We start from the raw sequence: 24,636 nt of genomic DNA, 5'->3' as shown, positions 1-24,636 counted from the left end.
AGGAAAAGAGAGGAGGTAAGCTCATTAGGGGCCCATAGCATTCTGGGTGCAATACTAGGCTCATTATATGCTTTCTCATTCATTTATTCCCTCACTCCCCCAACACACTTTTATGGAGCGTATGTTATATGCCATGGCATATGCAAAATGCTTGGGGTAGAATTACCGATAAAGACCTTGTCCTTGCTGTCAAGAAGCCCGTCCACGTGCAGTGACAGTCTACTGTGACAATACCATTATAGAGGCATTAACAAAATACTGTGGGACACAGAGGAGGAAAAACCCTCAAGGTAGTTTTTATTATTCTCGTTTTTTTGAATATAGTTGACACACAATGTTACATTAGTTTCAGGTGTACAACTTAGTGATTTGGCAAATTTATACATTATGCTATGTTCACCGCAAGTGTAGCTACTGTCTGTCCCATTACATCACTATTACAATATCATTGACTATATTCCTTATGCTGTGCCTTTTATTCCCATGACGTATCCGTTCTGTAACTGGAGGCTGTGTCTCCCTCTCCACTTCACCCATTTTTCCCAAACTTCCTCCCCCTTCCCTCTGACAACCATCAATTTGTCCTCTGAATTTACAGGTCTGATTTGGCTTTTTGTTTGTTTATTCATTTGTGGCTTTCTTTCTTTTTTTAGGATTCCACTTATGAGTGGAACCATGTGGTATTTGTCCTTCTCAGTCTGACTTCTTTCACTTAGCATCATACCAACTAGGTTCATCTATGTTGTCTCGCGTGGCACGATCTTATCCTTTTTATGGCTGCGTAATATTCCTGTGTCTGTGTGCATGCGCATGCATGTGTATGCACCAAATTTCCTCATCTATTGATGGACACGTAGGTTGTTTCCATGTCTTGGCTCTTGTAAATAATGTTGCAATAGCATTGGGGTGCCTATATCTTTTCGAATTAGTGTTATTTCTTTGGGCAAATACCCAATAGTGGAATTACTGGATCATATGGTAGTTCTACTTTTAACTTTTTGAGGAACCTCCACACTGTTTTCCACAGTGGCTGCACCAATTTACATTCCCACCAGCAGTGTACAAGAGTTCCTTTTTCTCCCCATCCTTGCCAACACTTGTTATTTCTAATCATTTTGATTTTAAAATAAGTAACCTATATCCAACAAAGAATTTCCTTAAGGTCATACCTCTATTATGACCCCACAGGCTGTATTCTCTCACAATTCTATGCTGCTTTCAAGGGAAAGACCGATGTCCAACCCAACTGAATGGTTTGAAGCTTTATCAGTCCCCAATGCAGTAAATCTGTTAGTTGCAGAATGCCAAGAGAACTTTTACTTTCATTGAATCATTGACATTTTCTTGAATTATATGAACAATTTCCTTAGTTTCTTGCTTTATTTAACCTGCTTGGCTAAATAAATTCTTAACATGGAATTCTGTTAATGCACCTTGTCTCTCTCATCTACTGATTTATATGAATATCCTTATATGTCCATATGCATAATTCCATAGTAACATGAAAAATGCATCTCATGAAAACCAAGAGACTCTCCCACAGACATAACAATTTACACTGAAATACAAGTGTACTATGGACAAATATTACTCAAGATACATAGGCAAAAACTTAAATGGGAAACATATGATTTAAATAAGAGGAAACCTGTGCAAGAGCTTGATGCACATGTGCACCACTGGAGGTAGATTTGGGAAGGTGGGTGGTTGGAAGCGAATAGGAGAAACAGTGTGGTTAGCGAGCAAAGGGTTGAATGGGCATGAAGTTTCACCACATCTTAACATGATAAGTAGCCCCTGTATTTGAATAGCTTTGGTATGGGCCACTTGCAAAAACATTCAAACTTTCCCTTCTAAGATATAGTAAACCAAAATATATCTATGGAAAGTTCACTAAGTCATTGGTAAATAATCCAGTGTTGACTTTTAATTTAGAAATAACTGGCCAAATTGATCCCAGCCTTTCCGACTACAGTTTTCCCCCTACAGAGTACATTGATTTGTATTACCTTCTTGTTTTCTCTCATTGTTTGTCTTTCTTTTTGTTATTTTATTTTCCTGCTGGTATAATATATGATCAGAAATATTGAACTTTCATGATTTTATATATTTTGAGCTCAGAAGTTCCCTTTAGTTCTCATCTTTCCCGAGTGAGGCTTCATCTTTTTTCTTCACATGTTATAAAAATAATCTTTTTATTGATGTACAATGTACAGAAAAGTGTACAGGTCATAATTGTACAGCATGATGAATTTTCACAAAATGAACATAATGGTATAGTCCCCACCCAGATCAAGAAACAGAACATTACAGGGCGCCTGGGTGGCTCAGTAGATTAAGGGTCTGCTTTCGTCTCAGGTCATGATCCCATGGTCCTGGATTGGGCCCTGCATCAGGGTCCACGCTTGGTTGGGAGCCTGCTTCTCTCTCTCTCCCTCTGCCCTTACCCCCTACTCGTGTGCATATTCTCTCTCAAATAAATAAATAAAATCTTAAAAAAAAAAAAAAAGAAACAACATTACTAGCACCCGAAAAAACCCCCTTGTGCCCCCTTTTACAGTCAACCTCCTCCCCTTACCCCCACTGCCTTAGGATAACTGTTATTCTGATTTCTAACACCAAGTATTAGTTCTGTTTTTTAATTTTATGTTAATAGAATCCTCCTGTGTGTGTGTGTGTGTGTGTGTGTGTGTGTGTGTGTGTTGTGAGAGACTTCTGTTATTTGACATTATGCTTCTGAGATTCATTGCCTGAGCAATACTTAGATCATTCTAATAGTTATACAGTATTTCATTGTTTGCCTGCCACAACTTATCCACTTTACCATTGGTAGACAATGAGGTGATTTCCTGTTTGTGGCTATTATAAAAAGTGCTGCTATGTGCATTCTGTTCTAGTTCGTCTTCTGATGAATATATGCATGGATTTTTTTAAAGATTTATTTATTTATCTGAGAGTGAGGTGTGTGTGCAAGTGGAGGGAGGGGCAGAGGGAGAGGGAGCAAGAATCCTCAAGCAAACTCCCCACTGAGCGCAGAGCTGATGCAGGGCTCAATCCCAGGACCCCAAGATAATGACCGGTGCCGAAATTAAGAGTCGGACACCTAACCGACTGAGCCACACAAGCACCCCTGGATTTTTGTTGTGTACATACCTAGGAGTAAGATATCTTGGTCACAGGATACACAAATATTCCATTTCGGCAGCTGAAACTGCCAAATATTTTTCCTAAGTGATTGTACCAGTTTACGCTCCCACAGCAGTGCATGAGAGTTCCAGTTGCTCACCAACACTTTGAATTGTCTGTCTTTTGAATTTTAGCTATTCTAATGGTGTGTGGCTTTAATTTGAATTTTTCTAATGATTGAGATTGAGCGCTTTTTCATATGCTTATTGGCCATTTTAGTATCCTCTTTTGTGAAGTGCCTATCAAACCTTTACCCATTTTCCTATTGGGTCATCTATCTTTTTCTTACTGATGTGTGGGAATTCTTTATATATTCTGGATATAAGTTCTTTGTCAAATATATGTATTGCTAATATTTTTTTCTCAACCTATGGCTTGCCTTTTCCCTCTCTTTATGGTTCTTAATTTTAATACAGTGAGATTTATCAATTTTAATGCTTTATGGTTAGTGATTTACAAAATCTTTTCCTATCTCAAGAACAAGGACATATCCTTTACTTTATTTCTGAAGGCTTTTATGTGTCAACTTTCACATTCAGATCTACACTCAATCTGGAATTTTTGGAGGGCGTGGGGTGGAGGGTATGGTGTTAAACAGAGGTCAAGACTTAGTTTTCTTTTTTTCCATATGCATACCCAATTGAAGTGCTGGATGATGTTACTTTCCTCCAGATGGGGTTAACCTATGTTCTGGTAGTTTGATAGATTTGGGGAGTTCACTTTAGCTGAATTAGGGCTGAGGTGAATTTGTATCACTCCATGGACCTTCTGTCCCCTCTCTGTGGGTGAACTCTCCAAGGGTCCTATTGAGATTGTGTCCCCAGACACTTTCTTCTTTTTTTCCTTCCTTCCATTATTTTAATCAAAGCATAATTTACGTATAGTAATATTTACTCCTTTTAGTAGAGTTCCGTAAGTTTTGACAAACGCATACGGCTGTGTAAAAACCACCACAATTAGAATAGAGTAGCTCTGTCCAGTCCAAAATGGTTCTCCTTCTTGAAGTTTTTCCTACTCAGCTCTGGGCAGCTGCTGAAAACTGTGCTGTGCAGAAGTATCCTGCTTGGTTTCTTGTTCTCTGTCATGTTTTTGTGTCTTAAGGATTCAGCAAATGCCTTGAGGGAGAAATCACTGAATGTGAGGCCACTTTTCCAGACCTTGTTTCTCTCCAGGATGTTGGCCCCTTAAGTCTTGGTTACTGCAGCAGCTCTCTGATGCCTTCAAACAGATTTTTGGTTTTTGGAATTTTACCCAGAGTTTCTAGCTGTTCTCTGTGAGTACTAAACTGCTACAGGCTACTCATTTGTAGGCAAATGCATAAGTCGGTCTATCTGCATTAAACAGACTCATTAAGACCCTCCTCCAAAAATTTTTTCTTTGGTATAAATCTCAAAAGAGTAAAAGAAGTGTCGTTATTGGCAGCTATGACTACTCTGAGTGTTCAGTCATGGGAAGAGCTTTGGAATCAAAAAATCTGGGTGCAATTCCAACTCTGCTACTTATTAACTGTGTGGTAGTGAATCTGAATCTTTCCTTGCTTTCAGATGGGGCTAATAAAAACAACCGGTTTCATAGTTTTCTTTTGAAGATTAAATGAGATAACAGATGGGTGCCTGGGTGGCTCAGTTGGTTAAGCAACTGCCTTCAGCTCAGGTCGTGATCCTGGAGTCCCAGGATCGAGTCCCACATCGGGCTCCCTGCTTGGTGGGGAGTCTACTTCTCCCTCTGACCCTCTCCCCTCTCATGCTCTCTCTCACTCTCTCTCTCTCAGATAAATAAAATCTTTTTAAAAAATGAGATAACAGATGTCAAGTTCTTTGCACATAGTAGGTATTCAATAAATGATAGATATTATTTTATAATATATTATCATTTCCCTTGGAGCTATAAAATACACTCATCTCTTAGAAATGATGGGGGGATGGAATGGGAGGGTCAGTGGTCCCTGCAACACAGTACCCTTCAGTTGAGCAGCCTCTTAGATGCTAAAAGGGGTGCGCTCATTTGAGCTTGTTTTATTCACAACCATTACAAAGTCATTCACAGATACTGAGACATGCACGAGACATTTTTTTTCCCCCTCGGAGATCATAGAATTATATACAAACCATGTGAATTGGAGGGATCTTAAATCTCTATTCAAAAAAATTCGTGTTACAGATGAAGGAATTGAGGGCCCTAAAGTGGTTAAACAACTTGGTCAAGGTTGGTTCACTCATTAGTATTTATTTAAGTGACCAAATTCCCTAAGATCACATATTTCTTCCCTTCTAAAACACTCCCAGCTCCCATATTCCACTATAAATGAAAAACAGAGACAATTCACAAGAGACAATTAGTGATGTTTTATTGTTACTGGCTCATTCTGACTAAAACCCATAGATCTATTTTTAAATATTTTAATTTCCATCCCCACAAATTATGTGACTTCCTGCCAACTACGACTGACATAGCTACTTACCATTCCTTTCCCATTCCAAGGATTATGTCCTATAGCTTTTCGTTCTTCTGTTATTAAGAAATATTCTGCCTTATCCTCCAATGCACAAGACTGAAAGGAGCTCACATAAGCCCACGGACAGCAGCTCTCTTCAAGTTTGCCAAGTGAGAGGGGGCGCAGGGGACTTCCATCATTCTGGGCACTGAATACAAAAGTGGCCATGTGCGTCCCTGGCACTCTCCTCTATGGGTAGGGCTAGGTGACCAGCACCACTACCACTGTCATGAGTTCCAGCAAAGACGGCACTTGGAGGATCATTTTTTGGTAAGTCCCCTTGTTTGGCACATCTTTCAGCATTGTGTACTCTGCCAACAGACAGATAAGCCTGAGTCCCATATGGGCCAAGTAACTTGAAAGTGTTTCCTGATCACAGAGCACACAGTCATCTTATAAAAGCCTCTACCTCATGCCAGGATCCTCAAGGGCTACTCCTGGAACACTCTTTCCCTAGATCTTCACGTGGGCTACTCCTTCCTAGAAATATATCTTCAGCCTCGATGTCTTCCCTTTGGAGAGACCATCTTTCACCATGCAACCTCTGGTGGCCTTCCACTGGCCCTCTATGGCAACATGCGGTTTTATTTCCTCATGATCAGAAACACGTGTGTTGTCTCTACTCCACCAGAATACAGGCTCTGGGAAAGCAGTCCTTGCTCATCCCTGTGGGCCCCATCCTGGTGCAGAGTACTCACTCAATGAATAAGTGAATGTGGGCATGTATCCTTTCAACACACCCATCAGGCTGGGTCAGCCCTTGGGTTTGAATACTTTCTTCACTACTTACTAGCTGGGTGAATCGAGGCAAATGACTTAAATACAATGAGCTTCTTAGGGCTAAGACTGAAACTCACTAGGCTGCTATAGAGATCAGATGAGATAGATGTGTACCAGGTGCTTAGCACAAAGGTTGGCACTAAGAGCCCTTAATACATAGTATTTATTACGTCCGTAATGAAAGCAGAGCATATTACAAAAGAGTCATGGAGGATTTTTAAAGATAAATATTAATGTTAAAATCAAGGGGTCCTAATTCAACCACATAAAATAAAATTTTAAAATAATTAAAACCTGGTTCTTGTTGGCTATACAAAGTTATTCGTTTTTATAAAGGATCCCTAATTTAACCTTTGTAATAACTACCTGTTATAATTATATATCACCTAAGACCCTCCCCTTCACCCAACCCTTCGGTATCCATTTGGGAAATGGCATCTTTCCGGGAATACTTGTGGTAGGAATTTTAAGGTAGAATTGTAATCACTCTTTGCAAATTTGTACTGGCAATGTTTTTTCATTTGGGTAACCTAGGAAGGTGCTAGTTTCTGTTTCTCATGCTACCGACTGGCTTTAGCTAGGGGTTTTTGAGGTTTTTAAGAAAATCACTACTCTTGGAGAACTAGAAATCTGATTGAGAGGACAGAAATTTCTCCTTTCCTTTTTTTTTTTTTTAAGATTTTTATTTATTTGAGAGAGAGAGAATGATAGAAAGCATGAGAGGGAGGAGGGTCAGAGGGAGAAGCAGACTCCCTGCTGAGCAGGGAGCCTGATGTGGGATGTGATCCTGGGACTCCAGGATCATGACCTGAACTGAAGGCAGTTGCTTAACCAACTGAGCCATCCAGACACCCTCTCCTTTCCTTTTATTACACCTTGATTCTCCCAGAGCTAATGCTTTCGTATAAAACCCAGATGGCCCCACATGCCTGAGCAGACGGTTCAATCAAAGGATCAATAAATAGCACCTGGCTGTTTGCCATGGGTTGGGAAGGGGGTTGTGGGAGGAAGACAGGCTCACTTGCCTAACACAATCCTGCTCTCTCTCCCTTCCCCTCTTCCTTCATCTCAGGTGTTTTCCTTCTTTACCATCCGGTCTAGACTCAGCTTTGCCTACAGAGAATTTCAGTAACTGCCTTTGAGCCAGGTCAGCCGGAATCCATGTGTTGGGCACCGAATTAAAAGCTTAAAGGGGTCCAGTGAATAATAGGCACCCAGGGATCTATTTGAAGTTGCAAGGTAACTAATGTTAGAAAAAGATTTTAAAACAGGGAGTAAGAGCTTCATCAGTTTTGTGGCCCTTCAGTTCTAACTTGGCAGGAAGAAAAATGGAGCAGAGACTGCCTTGAAAGCTAATGAATGTTAATATGCACAAAATTTGGCCTACAGTTTTGGGAAGTTCATCCATGGTTTCCATTCATTCATTCAACAGGTATTTCTTGATGTCCTCCTGCCTGCTGGCAGGGGACTAGGAGCTGTAAGGAACTGGATTATGAAGCAGGCTTAGGCAAGCTTTCCACCTAGGAAATGCCTCACGATTTTTTTTTTTTTTTAAAGATTTTATTTATTTATTTGACAGAGAGAGACACAGCGAGAGAGGGAACACAAGCAGGGGGAGTGGGAGAGGGAGAGGCAGGCTTCCCGCTGGTCAGGGAGCCCGATGTGGGGCTCGATCCCAGGACCCTGGGATCATGACCTGAGCCAAAGGCAGACACTTAACGACTGAACCCCCCAGGCACCCCAGGCCTCACGATTTTATTGTCCCCTTCTCCTCAGGTTTATAGGAAGGACCTCCAAACTTGGACCCACAGTAGAAGAAACAAAATTTAAGTGGGTTTGAAAGCTCTTGTCACTTTCTGGCTTTGTAACCCGGAAGTGTAATTATATGTTTTATCACTCCAACTGGATTTTAGTCTCCTTCAGATGCGGGCCCCCATTCCCAGAATGCTGAGCAAGGAACTTTAAAGATTTTTTTTTTTTTTTTTTTTTTTTTGGACAGAGAGAGACACAGCGAGAGAGGGAACACAAGCAGGGGAAGTGGGAGAGGGAGAAGCAGGCTTCCCGCAGAGCAGGGAGCCCGATGCGGGGCTCGATCCCAGGACTCTGGGATCATGACCTGAGCCGAAGGCAGACGCTTAACGACTGAGCCACCCAGGCGCCCCAAGAGCAAGGAACTTTAGATGTATGACAGAACAACAGTAGATGTGTGCACTTGGGACCAGTGGGAAGAGGTGGTAGAGGTTGAGGGAGGGGAGCTACAGATAGCCTGAGTGGCTGCTCCAGATTAAGGAAAGGGATAGCACCCAGATTTACTGACAAATCTGTGAGCCCCTTAAGGTTCCCTGATCGTTAGTTTGCATAACAGCCTTCCTCAGATGTATACAAACCATAAGTAACATGCTAAGCAGCTTTTTGTTTTGTTTTGTTTTTTTACCTGTGAAAACTGAAATGAGAATCTAGGAATCCAGGTCCAGTTTCTAGCAGTGAGACTCTAAGCCAGTCCCTTCACCTCTATGAGCTTCTGTTTTCTTCCAATGCCCGGTGGCAGAGGCTGGGGATGGATGAAAGCAAGCTATGTTCTTTTTTTTTTTTTTTAAAGATTTTATTTATTTATTTGACAGAGAGAGACAGCAAGAGAGGGAACACAAGCAGGGGGTGTGGGAGAGGGAGAAGCAGGCTTCCCGCCGAGCAGGGAGCCCGATATGAGGCTCGATCCCAGGACCCTGGGATCATGACCTGAGCCGAAGGCAGACGCTTAACGACTGAGCCACCCAGGCGCCCCGAAAGCAAGCTATATTCTTAAGGTCCACTTGAGATCCATTACTCTACTTGATTAAAGGCAAACATTAAAAGCGCAAAGTTGCATTTCATACTCATACTCATTAGAAGTCCTTGTTGCATTGTGTTGGGAAAGGCTTAAGGGTATAATGGTGATTTAGTCTCACAGTTGTTATTTCTTTGGTCTTTCTAATGTTTAATATTTATTGCTGTGTTTCAGGTGCAAGAGAGTTAACTCTAGATTATCTACTAGTACATTTCTATAATTGTAATCCTCCAGACTCTCCTCTACCCTTTAGTCAAGTTCCTGACCATCACCAACAGAAGACTCTGGACAAAGCAAAGGGCCCAAATGGTCTTTGAGAGTCTGAAGCTTGGAAGGATTGTGGTTGGGCTTGGAGAAGGGGGTGTCCTTGACTATGTTCTAAAGGCTTTGTCTTTGATTATTGGCATTTGTAGTACTCCCTGTTCTGTATTAACTATATCACCTTCTCCACCCCATTACTTAGAGTAAGTTAGAGGTTGACACTGGAATAATTGTGCTCATTTTCTTAAAATGCAATTGCACAACATCCAGTGGTAACTTATTTCCCCCTTTAAGGTCCTAACTCACAATAGTACCTGAGGAAGAAAGGATATTTTAAAACATACAGTCTACAGTAACTAAAATTCATTCCACTTAATCATGTTTCCATCCTCCTTTTATACCAGGTATCATTAAAACATTTTAAGATCCTTCAATCAAATTCTACAAGGATTGGTGATCAACCAGAACGCTCAGAAGTGGACATCTGATTGCTTACCTGTGAGTAGCGTTTATGTGATGGAGGGGTAGGGGAGGCTCTGTTCTTAGCAGTTACACAGCCTCTCTGTGCCTGATTTTTTAAATCCTTGCACCTAAAGATGCACTGTGAGAAGCCAGGCTTTCTGCTATGCTCCTCATAGTTTATTTACCAATTAATCCATCAAGTTTGGAAGGAATTGTTTTCTCTGCTTTGTAATTTGATTTTTTGCTTTGTTTTTTTCCTGCATATATAACATCTTAAGCAAAACAGTCCCAGATCAATAATAATGAAGTCCTCACTTCCGGCAAAGAATGCTGATGACTTGAGGGAATGGAGAGATGATAAGTCAGTCTTCCCCAGTGAATAAGCTCACCTTTGCACAGACACTGGTGATTTCAGGAACAATAAGTACCGTTACTTCCGGTGAACCCTCCTCAGCCGGAAGGAGAACTTCCTCCGGCTGGAAGGTCTACTGGGGAGCAGAAAGAGGGGATTTCAGAAGGGAGAGGATATGGAAAGTAAAGGAAATTTCACTTGTTCACAGTGTTGCCCAGGCTGGCACCAGTAAGAGGGAAAGTTTTTCAGGAATTCAGAGTGGTTCCCAGACAATTGTTGTTTCCGGATTATATCCCTTGCACCCTGTAGTAGTTTGCTCGGGTTGCCATAGCAACATACCACAGACCGGGCGGCCTAAACAACAAAAATTTCCCCACAGTTCTGGAGGCTAAAAATCTGAGATCAAGATGTCAGCAGGGTTGGCTTCTCCTGAGGCCTCTCTGCTTGGCTGGCACATGGCTGTCTTCTCCCTGTGTCTTTGCATGGCCATCCTGTAGCGTGCACACGTGTTTTGTGTCTCTCTGTGCATCCAACATTTCCCCTTCTGACAAGGACACCAGTCATATCAGATTAGGGCTCACCCTAATCATCTCATTTTAAGTTAATCCCCTCTTTAAAAACTTGATCTTCAAATACGGTTACATTCTAAAGTACTGGGGGTTAGGACTTGAACATATGAATTCAGGGCACCACAATTCAATCCATAACACCCCATTATCGTTTGTTTCTAATATTCGGATTTTTAGTTTATTGAAGATGCACTTCCCTCTGATTCTTCTCTCCTGAACTTTCACAGCATGGACATCACTCTCAGAACATTTGGTTATGCTGTGGTGTGTTGTAGTCCTTTGTGTGCAGCTCTCATTTTCCAATAACATGGTGTTAGTTTTGAAATTGAAGAGTGTGCCTTTTACATGTCTCACAGCTGTAGGGAAGTTTTATATATAGTAAGACATTTAATAATATTTATTGAATGAATGAATACATAGATGATTAGATGTAGCCTCTGAACCTACAATATATTTGCTTTAAGACTATCTCCAAACGGGACGCCTGGGTGGCTCAGTTGGTTAAGCAACTGCCTTCGGCTCAGGTCATGATCCTGGAGTCCTGGGATCGAGTCCCACATTGGGCTCCCTGCTTGGCAGGGAGTCTGCTTCTCCCTCTGACCCTCCCCCCTCTCATGCTCTCTCTCAAATAAATAAATAAAAATATTTAAAAAAAAAAAAGACTATCTCCAAATGATGATTATTAGTGGTCCTTTCTCCTCATTTGCTGCCCTCTATCACAACAAGTGGAAATAAGACTGGAGAGGGGCTGGAAGAAAAATATGATTAGCTGACCCCAGGAGACTTACCTCTCTTCTCAAAAAGGTAGGAGACAGTAAATAGCATGAGCCTGCCCCAGATCCTATCACTCTTCCATGAGAGCGCTGTTCCAGGAGGGAAGGACGATGAATTTAGATTGGGATTTACTGAGTGTGAGGACTTGTGGAATCTCAAGGGCCTATGCCAGTCTGAAGCTCAGGTGAGAGCTAGAGACAGAGATGTCCCCAGTCATAACCTCTACTTAGGAATTAGAACCATGAGAATGGATGAAGTCATCCAGAGAGATTGCTTGGAGATAGAGGAGCGGTGTTTCCAAAATGCCACCAGAAATTGTACGCAAAAGGTTTTCTTGGTAAATAACAGAAGAACCCTCCCATGAAAAAGAAATCCACATGCTACTTCTAATGAGGGGTTGTAAGAACATATTTATTAACTAATATATGTCTATCTATTTCTCTCTCCTCATTTATTTGGACCTATTTTATTTCTTTTTCTGTCCCCTCCTTTGGGTCTATGCCCCACACCATTCCTGTGGGGCTTGTCCTCCCCAAATTTGCCAACCTCTAGCTAACTGTACCCATGAGCATGTGTTTGACTCCCCAAGTTTCTGCCAAGGGGGTCTCACACATCAACTCCTTCCTTTGTGGCCATTGTTTTCATCAACCAATCAGAGCTGATCAGACTGGACGATAGGGGAGCCTGGGATTAGATTCCTCAATGTCAAGAGAGACAGAAAGTAGATCCTTCTCAGGGTCAGGGGCATAGACCATCTTGTCTAGACAGCCAGTAAAGGGCTCAGTGGAAGGGAGTGGACCACTTTCACATTGAACTCCTTCCTTAGTCCATTGATCCCTGCTGGTTTTCCCCACTCCTCTACCTGTGCTCTCAAGGAGGCTTTGGCAATATTTTAGAGTTTCACAGCCAGGCCAGAATGGGGGCTGGTGGAGCGTGGAGAGGCCATGGGCCATGATGGCCATAACAATCTTCTCTCTAGGCCCCACCAGCAAATGTCATTTCTCATGGGGCGAGGTTTATCCCAGCACTAGTTTTCCTGCTTTCTGTGATACAAACAAAAGGAGGAAAGATATTTATTCATTTCGTTTATTTTCTGAAGTATTACATTTCTTTCTTTAAGTTCTGTCCTTGCAATTATTTTCTTTTTCTCTCCTCTCTTAGTTATCTTTCTTTAGCAGAACCTTGATCTTTCCTTGGATTGTCTGATGATCCGTGGAAGAAACTGTCTGAGGTCTGGAAACTTCCTCCTTCTCTGCAAACCCCACCCATGTTCTTTAATGAACTGTGAGATACCAGCTTTCTTCATGTACCCACTTCCACACTTGCCTCTTGGTGTTCTTTGAATACCTAGAAAAAGATGCCAATTTTTATGCAGCTACCCAGAATATCAATGACACCTGAATCAGTGATTTTTACTCAAATTGTTATTTATGTAACATGAGAAAAGAGAAATTTTGTAGTCAAGAGAAAATAGCTCTACAATCCATGAATGGCCTAGATGGGGTGTTCCAAATGAATGGTGGCCAATGGCCAGCATAGGTGCCTCCTGACTGTGTTTCATTAATTTCAGTCAGCTACAAGGTTTGGAGAGAGAGATGATTTTCCTATGAGCATGTAAAAGAAGTGCTTTGAGTGGTAAGGCTTTGCCCTTGTTTAAGAACAGCATAAATGGGAGATTTTATAACCACTGTGGGCCAATATTTTTGGAGTCGGTTGAAACTCCAGATGGAGTGGAAAGAGAAGTTTCTTTTTTTCTTCCTCTTTTCGTGAGTTTTGCAGAACGAGTCTCCCTGGACACCTTTAATAAAGTGCTCAGTCTCTTGTTTAGTTTAGGTGTGCCCAAGCTTGTTATCACAGGATCTGAAGGGGTCTTTCTTAAAACTAAGAATCTTTTCTATAGAATTCTGGTAGTGGCTCTAGAACCAGCCTGATATGTGAGAATGTCTTGAATCCACTCCTTCCCCAAGAGTCTCATCTTTAGGAGTCTGCGCGTAGGTCCTTGTCATGAGGTATAAGGAAGAAAATACGCAATGAGCCCAAGTTTGGTGAGGGACTGAAAGGACAAAAGGAACACAATCCCATAGTCATCTCAACATTCTGGAAACTTTCATGTTAGGCGGGGTAAGAGGACATTCCAGCATCACCCTATTCGGATTTTGTAACTTTGGCCAAATGATGGCAGTTTCGAGGCCAGGGAATTGCAGCTGGCTTTAGGAGGTGCCTCTGTGGAAGCACACATTCCTGCCTGGCACAGATCTTGACAGAGGGGGTTGTGCCAGGGTGGACAAGCCAAGATGAAGGCCACAGAGGGCAGGGAGAAACATAGACAGTGGTGCCAGGAGCACTTTCTAGAAGAAAGTCTCTTCTAGAACTCCTTTCCAGACTTTTGTTCCAATGGGTATGAGTAAAGAGAAAAAGAATGATTGTGCTATTTAATAGATTTCAACCAAAATGATCAAAAGTCTTACCTGAGGCTCTAACTATGAGTGGATTTATATAGTCCAAGGACATAGTTCCAGCTGCTTCTGAACTCTGCTTTGGAATGTTCAACAAAATGCGGCTGTGGACATCTTGCAGTACGTGCAGCCGTACTCCAAGAGGGTTTACGTAGAACAAGCACTCAGTCAGAGTGGGGACATCTGAAACAGTTTCCTTCCTACCGTTCTCTACATCCAGGTCCACCTTAACGCCAAATTAAATCTAGATTTTTTTTAATCGACTTTTACTAAGGAAAAGGCAGAGCTGCATTCCCTGACACAGATATTTTAGGCCAAAATTATTACTTGGGCCTTTCTTTTCCTCCTCCTTTTTGCTATTTCAAAACAAAATGTCTATCATTCACTCTAACACCAGCGTTTAAGAGCTGGAGACAAATGGAGTCTGAATATTCACGCCAATGTCGTACAAATGAGCTGTGATTTCAGGATGCTGGCTGTTTCTCTGACAGGAGAAAGGAGCAGTTGACTAGTTTAGTATCTTTGGCTGAAAACACTTTCTTATAAAGGGATGGAGAAGGCCAATGTTAATATTGGGTCCTGTTATTTAATGACCAGAAAGGATATATCATGGAATGGGGCATCCTCAGACTGGGGAAAGTGTGTTTATCATACCCAGAGGATGCAGAGGGGAGAGAGAATATACACACAGGATGAGACTGAAGGAAGGAACTCTTCTAAAAACATTTTCTCCAAGTTCTTCAAAGAATTCCTTCCATAAGTATATTATACCCATGATTGTGAATATGATTCCATCACAGACTTATACCGTGTATAAACATAAAGACATCTGTCGTAATGAGAGACTCTGGGGATATTTCTAACTGCCTCCCTCAGAATGTGGCTAATGGTTTAGAAATAAAAGATGCAGTTGTAAGTTGGGGTTTAAGGGGGAGGCTTGTGACCACCATTAGCACCATCTGTCCTTTTTCTTGTTCCTCAAATGCATATATTCAGTTACTCATGAATTTACTGTTTCTACAGTATATCGAACTGGACCCTCTCCATCTCAGATGCTATGTTAGGTCTGGGCTATATTAGCAATTCTAGTGTTCCTTCATTCTCTCCTACAAAATGGACTATTTCTTTATTCAATGCAATGGAAAATTTGGTGAATCCAATAATGCGTTCATTGACGTAAATTGTGATTTCCAATACTTTTATTTGTTTTTCATTGGCCTCATCTTGGCAAAGAGTCATAATATTTTAAATTTCTCTGCACTCTTGTCCACCTGTCATGCTTAATTATGTGGTTTATAGGCAAAACAGGCAAGGCACTGGCTATATCTGTAATTTTTTGCTGCAAATTGCTTTGAAGAATGATGCATAATTGCGCCCAGTATTATTTGTTTCCTAAATTCTGGTTTTCAGGAAACATTTTTTAAAGGGGGACATAACTGTAGTTTCAAAGAAATTGAAAATTAAAAGCAAAGTAAGGATACTGTGACATTTTTATGGAATGCTCAAAAGACCCTAAGGTGAGAAATCCAAAGTTGATTTGCCATGAAACCAATGGAGCTGAAACTGTAGGGCCCCTCCCTTGGATACGTCTCTGCCACAACCCTTCTGCGAATGTTTTTTTACATTTAAAACTGTATTCTCTTTCTTAAAGAAGGCCTCCCGAATAATCTTCACATCCCACAAATGTGGCTCTGCCCCGAGACCGACACAAACAGATAAACTTAGATGATTGATCTTCACGTTTAAAGCTAATTAAATTTTAAAAAGCAAAGAGTCAAAGTGTGAAGTACTGTATTTTATTTTTTAAGACTTTAGAATGAATTCAGCTTATTTTCTAAAGTAAACCCCACTTAAGTGAAATAATACATCAGTTTGCCAAAACACAAATGAACATAAACAGGAGATTTCAGGGGCACCTGGGTGGCTCAGTTGGTTGGGCATCTGCCCTCGGCTCAGGTCATGATCCCAGGGTCTTGGGATCAAGTCCCACATCGGGCTCCCTGCTCAGCAGGGAGCCTGCTTCTCCCTCTGCCCTCCCCCTGCTTGTGCTCTCTCTCTCTGTTAAATAAATAAAATCTTTAAAAAAAAAACACAGGAGATTCATTTTTACTTCACTAATAAGCATCACGTATGAGCTTACCCTAACATGGAGTAGGCCAAATCCAGGAAACAGCTCCTACTAAAGCGCATTTTTACAGGAGCATAGATCCTTCCAGGCAATCACCGGTCATTTCATCATCAAGGTTCTTGCCACAGTCTACCTTATATTATCCACTTACAAGTCTTTTGAGATGGGAGCATTGTTCTGTGATTAAAAGCACAGACTCTGGGGCCAGGCTGCCTGGATGTAAATGCCAGCTCTATCATTTCCTAGCTCTGTTACCTTGGAGACCTGACTCACCTTCTCTGGGCCTTTTTATCTGTAAAATGGAGACAATACGGATTGTTACGAAGATTTAAATTGATACTTAAAAAGTTCTGAGAACCGTGCTTGGTACAGAGTAGGCTAAGTAAATAAACTTCTCCATGTGGCCTGTAAGCTTATATGGGTTCTTTTGTGGGTTTACTCTTACATCTCCTCACAGTGCCTAGCTTGATCAGCCATTAATGAATGGCCCTATAATCAGGGGTCACAAACTGGCAACCTGAGCCCCACATTGACCTGTATATATATGCTGCTCTTGCCCAGCAAGGGTGGTTTTTTTTTTTTGAATTTGAATGCTCTTAGGGGTGCATCCATTCTCCTCCAAGTGGAGGGCACTTCAGGTAATGAAAGAGAGAAAGCAGCGACAAAGGCCCAGAGGCAGAAACAAGGGCTGCATTACTGCAGGACTAAGGAGTGTGGCCTGGGCTGTGAGTTGTGTTTTCACGTTGAGGGTGGGGTCGGGAGAGGAGTCCTGTGATGGGTGCAGTGAAGCCATTTCATGGAGGGCCTCTGGGGGTTCCAGAGATGCAGGATGGTGGCGTGTGGGAGGCAGATCATTCTTCCTCACTAGCCCCTTCAAAACCAAGGCATGTAAACCTCCCAGTCATCATCCCTCACCTGCTTATTCCCCAAACCAGGAGTCCCACATGGCCAACAGCTTCCCAGACCCATAGGCCGTCACTGAATGGAGACAGTAGTAAACCTTGGGTTGCTCCTGTTTCCAGTTGAAGGCATCTTTGATTGCTCCTCCTACTAACAAAGAATATTCAAGTTCAAGTTAAAATAGCCGGTCATTGCTGGGGTCAATTCAGCCCCATCTGTAACATCTGTTTTTGAAATTCAGCTGAGACCCTGACTTAAATGCATTTAACTTAAAAAGCAGCAAGAGAACATCTTGTTTTCCTGAATGTCCAGGGGCTGTGTGTCAACAAATAAAAGGTCTGTTTGTGGTATTCAAAGGGGAAAAGCTGGTTGTGAGATGTTCTGCCACTGGGGTAAATTTATTATGGACTGTTCATTTCTTGGAATCATGAACCAAAGTTTGAAAAAACAAAGTGGACCAGCTTTGTTTGAGTCAGCAAATTTTGGCTTAATGGTGGGTGGGAAACGTGCTTTTCTTGTCAGAAGGTCACTGAGCTGGATGGCTTCCAGAAAGATGCCCTCATTCATGCCTCCTACTTTAGCCACGTGAAGTTGATATCTTAAGTGAATTCTCTATGTCTATATAAATTGTGGCAGACAGCATCTGATATATCATTATTTTTATATTACTTACACAGGACCTGAGGTGGGAAAGAAGGGGTGAGAATAGTTCATCATCCCTCAAACCTGACTAGCTACTTTAGTCCTCACCCACTTCTTCAAGAGAGACAAGTAGAGAAAAGTTTGATTTATCAGCACCCGGAAGAGTGTCTGGCGCAAAACAGATGTCTTTATATATGTATTTGTTTAATGAATATAAACTCTGGTCTTATAAACTCACGTTCTCTTTATGAATGCATGTCTGTATGTGTATTAATATCATTCCTGTTTGAAAAAGCTGTTACTGCCTATGTCCTATTTTAGTCCAAAGAAAAGTATTAGGTCACTCCTGTCGCTCTCTCTCGGAGCAGTGTGTTTTTCCTTTCTAACCCTTATCCCAATTCGTATTTTATTTATTTATTGCCTATCTCTACCATCAGACTATAAGCCCAGCAAGGGCAGAGTAGTCGTGTTCACAACTTATTTGCCACACCAAGCAAGGTGGCTAGTACACGGATATTACTTCACAATATTTGTTGAATGTTTTTCCTGAAGTTTTCATTGTACTGATGGTTGCAGAGCCTTAACCACTTTTGATTATGTATGAATTTAACCACAGTGAAGAAGACAATAGGGCTTGTAATGCAGTTGAATATGCAGAGACTTTTTGTGTGATGACACACTCACACTCATTTGACCATACACTCTATTGAAGGTCATGGTGGAATGGGTTAGTCTAACCATCTCTATTTTCTCAAGTTGAAGTTGTTGAGCCACATCTGCCGTTATAGCTGGCCAAGATCAATGTCATAGCACATGGCAATAGTTTAAGATTTTTTTTCTCTCTTAAACAGTTAACTCATTCCTGGTGGTATTAATCTATGACTTCAGCCTTATTAGCAATAAATTCTGGCCCACCAAGCTACCTGGTAAAGGCAGTACAAGGATCTATGGTCAGAAAGAAGATCTTTTCAGTGCCCAATGGACATACAGTTTAATGTGCATATTCATTTGTCTGGTGGTCACTGTAGACCTTTCTTATGGTCAAGCAAAACAGGAACACTTCAACTTGAGTGGGAACAAAGTAGATTCACTTGCTCCATTTTGCTTTGGCTGTCTGCGTAGACAGGGCTGAAATGGGAATGACTTGTGTGTTCCAGGAGATCTCAAGAGAAATGCTCATTCGTTTACCGGAGGTGCAATTCCACAACAGTTTCTTGCTTTGTATACTTGAAAAGATTCCCAAAGAAACAAAGCTGGATGCAGAAAAAATAATGGGAGAGAAGAAAAATAATACTCTGAATTCTGAACAATTCTGCTTTACTAGGTTGAGCTGTCTGCCAGCTGGCCACAGTGTTGACTACTTGTAATATATACTTTTGGTAGGCTGCATGTAGTTCTTGGAACTGTTTATATTAGACGGCAGAAACTTCATTATTCCAAAATTGGCAAGACTTGCTTTGTTACTTACTACAAAATTGCTTAGTCATCTTTATACCTAGCGTAGACAGCATTGTTTGAGTGTGAAAAACTGGGAAATGCGCATGTTCTCCAAAGAGACTTTAGATCAGGTAGAAAAACAAGAAGGTATCATTTTTTGCAAGATGCTTAGCAGGTGGTTGCCACGTGTTTTAATTGGACAAGCGAGGTGCCTGTTGAGTTGGAGTCCTTGATTACAAGTATTTCTCTGTTTTCCTTGTGGATTTTGTCAGAAGTAAAAACCCACTGCTGCTGCTTCCTAGATTGTGTTCTCCTCCTGCATTTTGCAAAGCACAGGTTTTCCAGCAAGAGGCTGAGGAACCCTAGAATCAGCTGTCAGAACAGCTTTCTTGCTCTCCTAAACAAAAAGGATGTCCTTTCAAGCTGGTTGTCACCCAGGTCCTCCCTTTGACTCTTTTGGTTTGAATACCTATCTTACCATACTTGAACTACTGCTTTCCAAATGCAGTGCAGATTTATGGAGCTCCAGCAAGGAAGCAGGCAGGCAAAATGAGTCTCTTCTGTGCGTTTTAGGATTTGAGGTGGCGCCGGAGGTCTCCAGGTTTTTCCAGGAATGCCCGTGGCAACCTCACACTCTTCCTGTGACCTGGGCTGGGGCTCCTGAGAGAGATGGTGAGAAAAGATAAAAGTCCTATAGCCAATGGGTAATGACACCAGGCTTGGGAGAGGTGGGTTCCCAAGCAAACATCCAGAACAGTGCCTTATGTTTCTAATTACTGAGCATGGTTAGAGAGCAAAATCAGGCAACACTTTTTTTTTTTTTAGACTGATGGAAGCGTTTAAATCGGCTCTGAATGTCAGTATTTTCTAATTATGATGGAGGAGTGGCAAGGAATCTCCAAAGGCCTTGGCAATTTAGAGAGTTTCAGCCCAACCCTGATTCTCTTCTTTTCTTATTCATCATATGTCTTCTTTGTCCTTCTTTCTCTTTGAACGTCCCAGAACTAGCCTATTCCCTCAGTTACAAATGCCTAATATCCCTCTTCCTGAAACCAGAATGTCTTTCTAAGACAAGGTTCTTTTCCACTAGAGGAAAACAACCATAGCTACAAATCGCAACATAAAATAGAGCTCCATAGTGAACCACCACCACCCCCAAGGTAGTACTAAAAGCTGGCCTGGAGACACCCACGGCCTTTTGAAAATGCCTCAGCCAAGTTCCTCTGTTTACCAATTAAGTGCAGTGAAAGAAATGCCCTGGAATCCATTCCAATTCAACAAGTATTCAACTTTGCTGACTGTGAGAAAAACTAGTCCGTTAAGGGACTATTTGATCGGCCCCTGAAATACTATTTCGAAGGATCACAAAAATGAGTAATAACCTCAAGGAGATTACCATCTTCTAGGAAAGACAGATATGTACCTAGAAATCCAAATACAAGCCAATAGAAATAGAATATGGGTATCCGCACAAATCTATGTCAGTGAGTAAGTGGTTCAGGGACCTTGTAGTCTTAGGCTAGTCTTAAACCTACACTGTGAGTCATTTCTTATGTGAAGAAAAGTCCAGAACTCTCCAAACTACAACCACCACCTACATGATTCATGTGAAAGGAAAGAGGAAGCAGTCTAGGCACTTTTCAATTTATTAACTGACTTCTATGTAGATTTATATGTTTAATTGTTTATCTATTATGTCCAAGGGATATCATGAATAATGTCCCTTGGTTTGGTTTCAAAGCTTTTCATTTAAGATTATTAACTCCTAGAAGATAGCCTCTAACTTGCTTCATAATTCTAGAACACAATAAATGTATTTGCGGATCATGATGAATAGAATTGAAAAATTCACTAAGGAATGATTAGTCCCCAATTAATAATAGCATGTCCTTCATGTGCAAACCTGTTACCACTAGCAAAGCACCTCTAGCACATAACTTTGAATTGTCTCCAGCAATGTAACTGGATATATAGCCTGCCATCCAAACTGTCTCACTGTGCTAATACCCTGTGTCAGCAAGATAGCTGGGTCTTAATTTTGGCTCAGGTCATGATCCCAGGGTTGTGAGATTGCTGGATATGCGTCCTGCTTAAGATTCACTCCCTCTCCCTTTCTCCTCTTCCCCACTAAAAACAACAACCACCACCACCACCACCTAGATCCAGAGCCTTAGCCAGCTATCTTGTTGACATATAAATCTACATATATCTTAAAAGCTGTCTTTCACTACAGCCCTAAATAGCTGGCCATTTCACCTCTACCTGACTCTTCAATAATAGGGGTTCACACTTTCTTAGCAGCCCTTCCTATTGTTGGATAGTTCTGTTGGGGCAAGGACCCCACCCTTTTACATCAGAATTAGCTTCTGTTATCAGGCATACAGTTAGAAAACACATTTCTACATTTCTTCTGGCCAAGCTATGCATTTTTGGTCCTCACACAGACACAGGTTGGTGGAGAAGTTCCATCTTTGCCTCAGCGTTCACACCTATGCCTTTTACTTCTCTCTAGAGGCCAAGAGCAGAAGTGGCCCCAGGCCTGTTCTGATTTAGTATTAACCTATGTCTTTCAGTGTATTTTCTTTGAGTTTGCCAAGGAAAAGTATTTTAAACTCTGGGGGAAAAGGGCACAGAAGCAATTGTGTTCTGCATTTCCCTTCTCCTCACTCTTCTCAGAATGGTGTAGAGATTATTCTAAATGCCAGTGGTGGTTTTCCATTGATGGGCTGTGGTTCAGGACCTGGTGCCAAAGTTGTATACATCTCAGCCTTCTTTCTTTAAATGGAGGTAAACCTACTTTTCTACCTGAGCATCAATGATTGCCCTAGAGATCTGAAGTGCTCCAAATGGAGCAGTAGTGTTTGTGATAACACTCTAAGATGCGACCTGAAGTCCCTAAATGTGTTGTCTTCCCAAGTGTTGGAGTCAGTGTACACCATCACTTCATAAATCTAAAATGCCCAAACTGCCCACTCTTGCTAAGGTGAAGAGAAGCCACAAAGACATTGATTTTAGTCATGTTAAGTCTATCAGCGTTTTGCAAATGGAGAAATACGAATAGAGAAAAGACAATGATAAAAGACTGAGCAGGAATGGAAAAAAAAAAAAAATACAGGCCATAACCTGTTAGTCTGCTCTTAGTGTGGCTTCGTGTTCTGGATTCCACTGACTGGAGAACAGAAACAACTTGAGAAGGTAGAGCTCCTCAGGTTGATCCCATTCATTCTTATTTCTGTGTTGCTGGTCTTGACAAATGTGCCTTGGTGATTGCATGTATTTTTTTTTTTTCTTAAGTAGCACAGATTTTTGGAGCAAGATGGTGAAGGTTGAGCTAAAGTTAAGTCCAAACTGTATGTTACAATCCATGTGTTTATTTGGTTTTTGAGTCCCAAATGAACCATTCTGTTCAGAAAAGATCAAAGCAGGTTGATAAATTGAATTTTTTTAAGAAGGACAAAAGTTCATTTTCTACAGTCAGAAAGAAAACACTGCCAGATTTACTGTGTAACTACTGCAAATGTGGGTTTATATAACTTTTGAGATTCATATATAGTCTATTACCAAAGTCTTTAATTCACTTTGTAAACACTGATCAGTCAATAAAATATAGAGATGAATCAGCTTGAGTTACATTTTCCATACTCAGAATGGTAAAATCTAGAATAAAAATCTAATGGTTCAAATCAGCTATAATTCCTGAGTGCCTACTATGTCCCGATAGTGAAGAGATTTTTTAAGCAATGGTTATCTATTCATAAGTGGCCTAAAGCATGAAAATATACAGAAAATATGATATCAATAAAATATTTAAATACTAGTTAGAACAGTTAAGCTGTGGCAAAACAGTACATTTATTAATTACCAAAAGTCCTCAGGAAAGCCATTATGAAAAAGTGAAATCTGAGCCAGGAATTTTTGACTAAATAGAATATGGATAATGAAAAGGGGAGCCCGTTCCAGATGGATGTGATGTATGAATTAAAAGTACAGAGAAAGAAAATTGAATGACGTGGTTGAGAAGCAATAAAATAGTTTTATCTAGGATGCCATGGGACAAGGTGCTTGAAAGGAAGGTTAATGCTTTCTAAATTAGAAAATTAGAAGAGAATGTACTTAGATATCATTTACACCTGGAAAGGAGGAAACATGGACATATCATGTTTGATGCATCCAACTTTGATGGATGGGAGAGCAGGCATGGAACCATAGTATTATATAGAGTAGGATGAAACCTTGGCCCTTACCTAGTCCAAGTACCTCATTTCAGATTCCTAAGTGTGAGTCCAGGTCATTGTTCACCAAGAGTTTATGGGGAAAGACGATGGAAGGATTGAGGTGAGTGAAGATCATTTGAAGGGCAGAGGTGAGGAATCTGCTGGGATACGTGACACCCAGCAATCACCCAGTACATGTAGGATGAAGAGAAGCATCACTGAGCCACAGTGAGCACCCAGCTGAAATTCACACAAACCTTTGAGGCAGACGAAACATGGTTCCTGACTGTCTCCTATAAGCCCTGAATCTCAAGAACAAAAACCAGAAAACAGATGATAGTTGTGATTCAAAATTGAAGATGGGTGTGATAGACCTGGTAGAAGTTTAAAGAAGCAAGGAAGTCTGAAATACAAGTTCCAAGAGGACAGGGACCTTTTCAGTCTCATTCACTGTTGTATTCCCAGGGCGTGTGACAGAACTTGGCACCACAGTAAATGCTCAGTAAATGCTTATTGCATATTGATGGTATAATTTTTGTGTGTGTGGGGGGGGGGGTTTCACTGAATGAGTTGGACCGTAAAATTTGCAGTGGGTAAATAATGGTGACTAGTCATAAAGGATATGTCTAATAATGGTTATGAGTGTTGAAAGATTAGGGTTCCTTGCAATAAGAGAGAAATAATTATCTTGGGGATGAGGTTATAGTGGTCAGAAAAGGAAGGTGTATAATAAGGAAGGTGCAGTGCAAGAGAAGAAACTTTAACGTCACAAAGAGAAGTATGCTGTGATGCTGTCCAGAATCTGAGCATCCTGGTTTATGAGTATTAAAAAGAAGTAACAATAAAATAATAGAGGCTGAATTAATATTTGCAAGGCTTAATTTAATTGAGATCTCTGAGACATGATAATTCTATTTATTTAAACCAAATGGGTGTACAATTGAGGAGGCATGGGTAATTTTTTTTTTTTTAAAGATTTTATTTATTTATTTGACAGAGAAAGACACAGCGAGAGAGGGAACACAAGCAGGGGGGAGTGGGAGAGGGAGAAGCAGGCTCCCCGCCGAGCAGGGAGCCCGATGCGGGACTCGATCCAGGGACTCCAGGATCATGACCTGAGCCGAAGGCAGTCGCTTAACCAACTGAGCCACCCAGGC

The 24,636-nt window shown here is 41.2% G+C and overlaps 1 protein-coding gene and 1 long non-coding RNA gene across 10 annotated transcripts in view; one reads left to right on the top strand and one right to left on the bottom strand.

Annotated features, from left to right (window-relative positions):
* LOC115939361 (uncharacterized) overlaps window positions 1-24,636 on the bottom strand; it is a 203,532-nt gene that overhangs the window by 994 nt on the left and 177,902 nt on the right. For 3 of the 8 annotated variants that reach the window (XR_014139121.1, XR_014139117.1, XR_014139118.1), the window contains 3 exons: window positions 19,744-19,925; window positions 10,397-10,495; window positions 8,895-9,011 (listed from right to left, as the gene is read on the bottom strand). The exons of 1 other annotated variant lie outside the window; for it this stretch is intronic. This is a non-coding gene — a long non-coding RNA (uncharacterized LOC115939361). Of the gene's footprint in view, window positions 1-8,894; window positions 9,012-10,396; window positions 10,496-17,201; window positions 17,334-19,743; window positions 19,926-24,636 lie in introns of all 8 variants that reach the window. 4 more of the 8 variants (XR_014139119.1, XR_014139122.1, XR_014139124.1 and 1 more) reach the window with 3 other exon arrangements.
* The window catches only part of CALD1 (caldesmon 1), a 177,563-nt gene that overhangs the window by 53,241 nt on the left and 99,686 nt on the right, over window positions 1-24,636 (top strand). For both annotated transcript variants that reach the window (XM_081800053.1, XM_081800055.1), the window contains exon 2: window positions 9,950-10,043. The gene's annotated coding sequence lies outside the window, so the exon portion shown is untranslated. The remainder of the gene's footprint in view (window positions 1-9,949; window positions 10,044-24,636) is intronic.

The sequence above is a fragment of the Leptonychotes weddellii genome, chromosome 12 (genome assembly GCF_054177405.1).
Source record: "Leptonychotes weddellii isolate Sample4059 chromosome 12, ASM5417740v2, whole genome shotgun sequence".
Classification (NCBI taxonomy): domain Eukaryota; kingdom Metazoa; phylum Chordata; class Mammalia; order Carnivora; family Phocidae; genus Leptonychotes; species Leptonychotes weddellii.
Note: the sequence above shows the minus strand (reverse complement) of the source record. Positions and strands in the feature narration are given on the sequence as shown.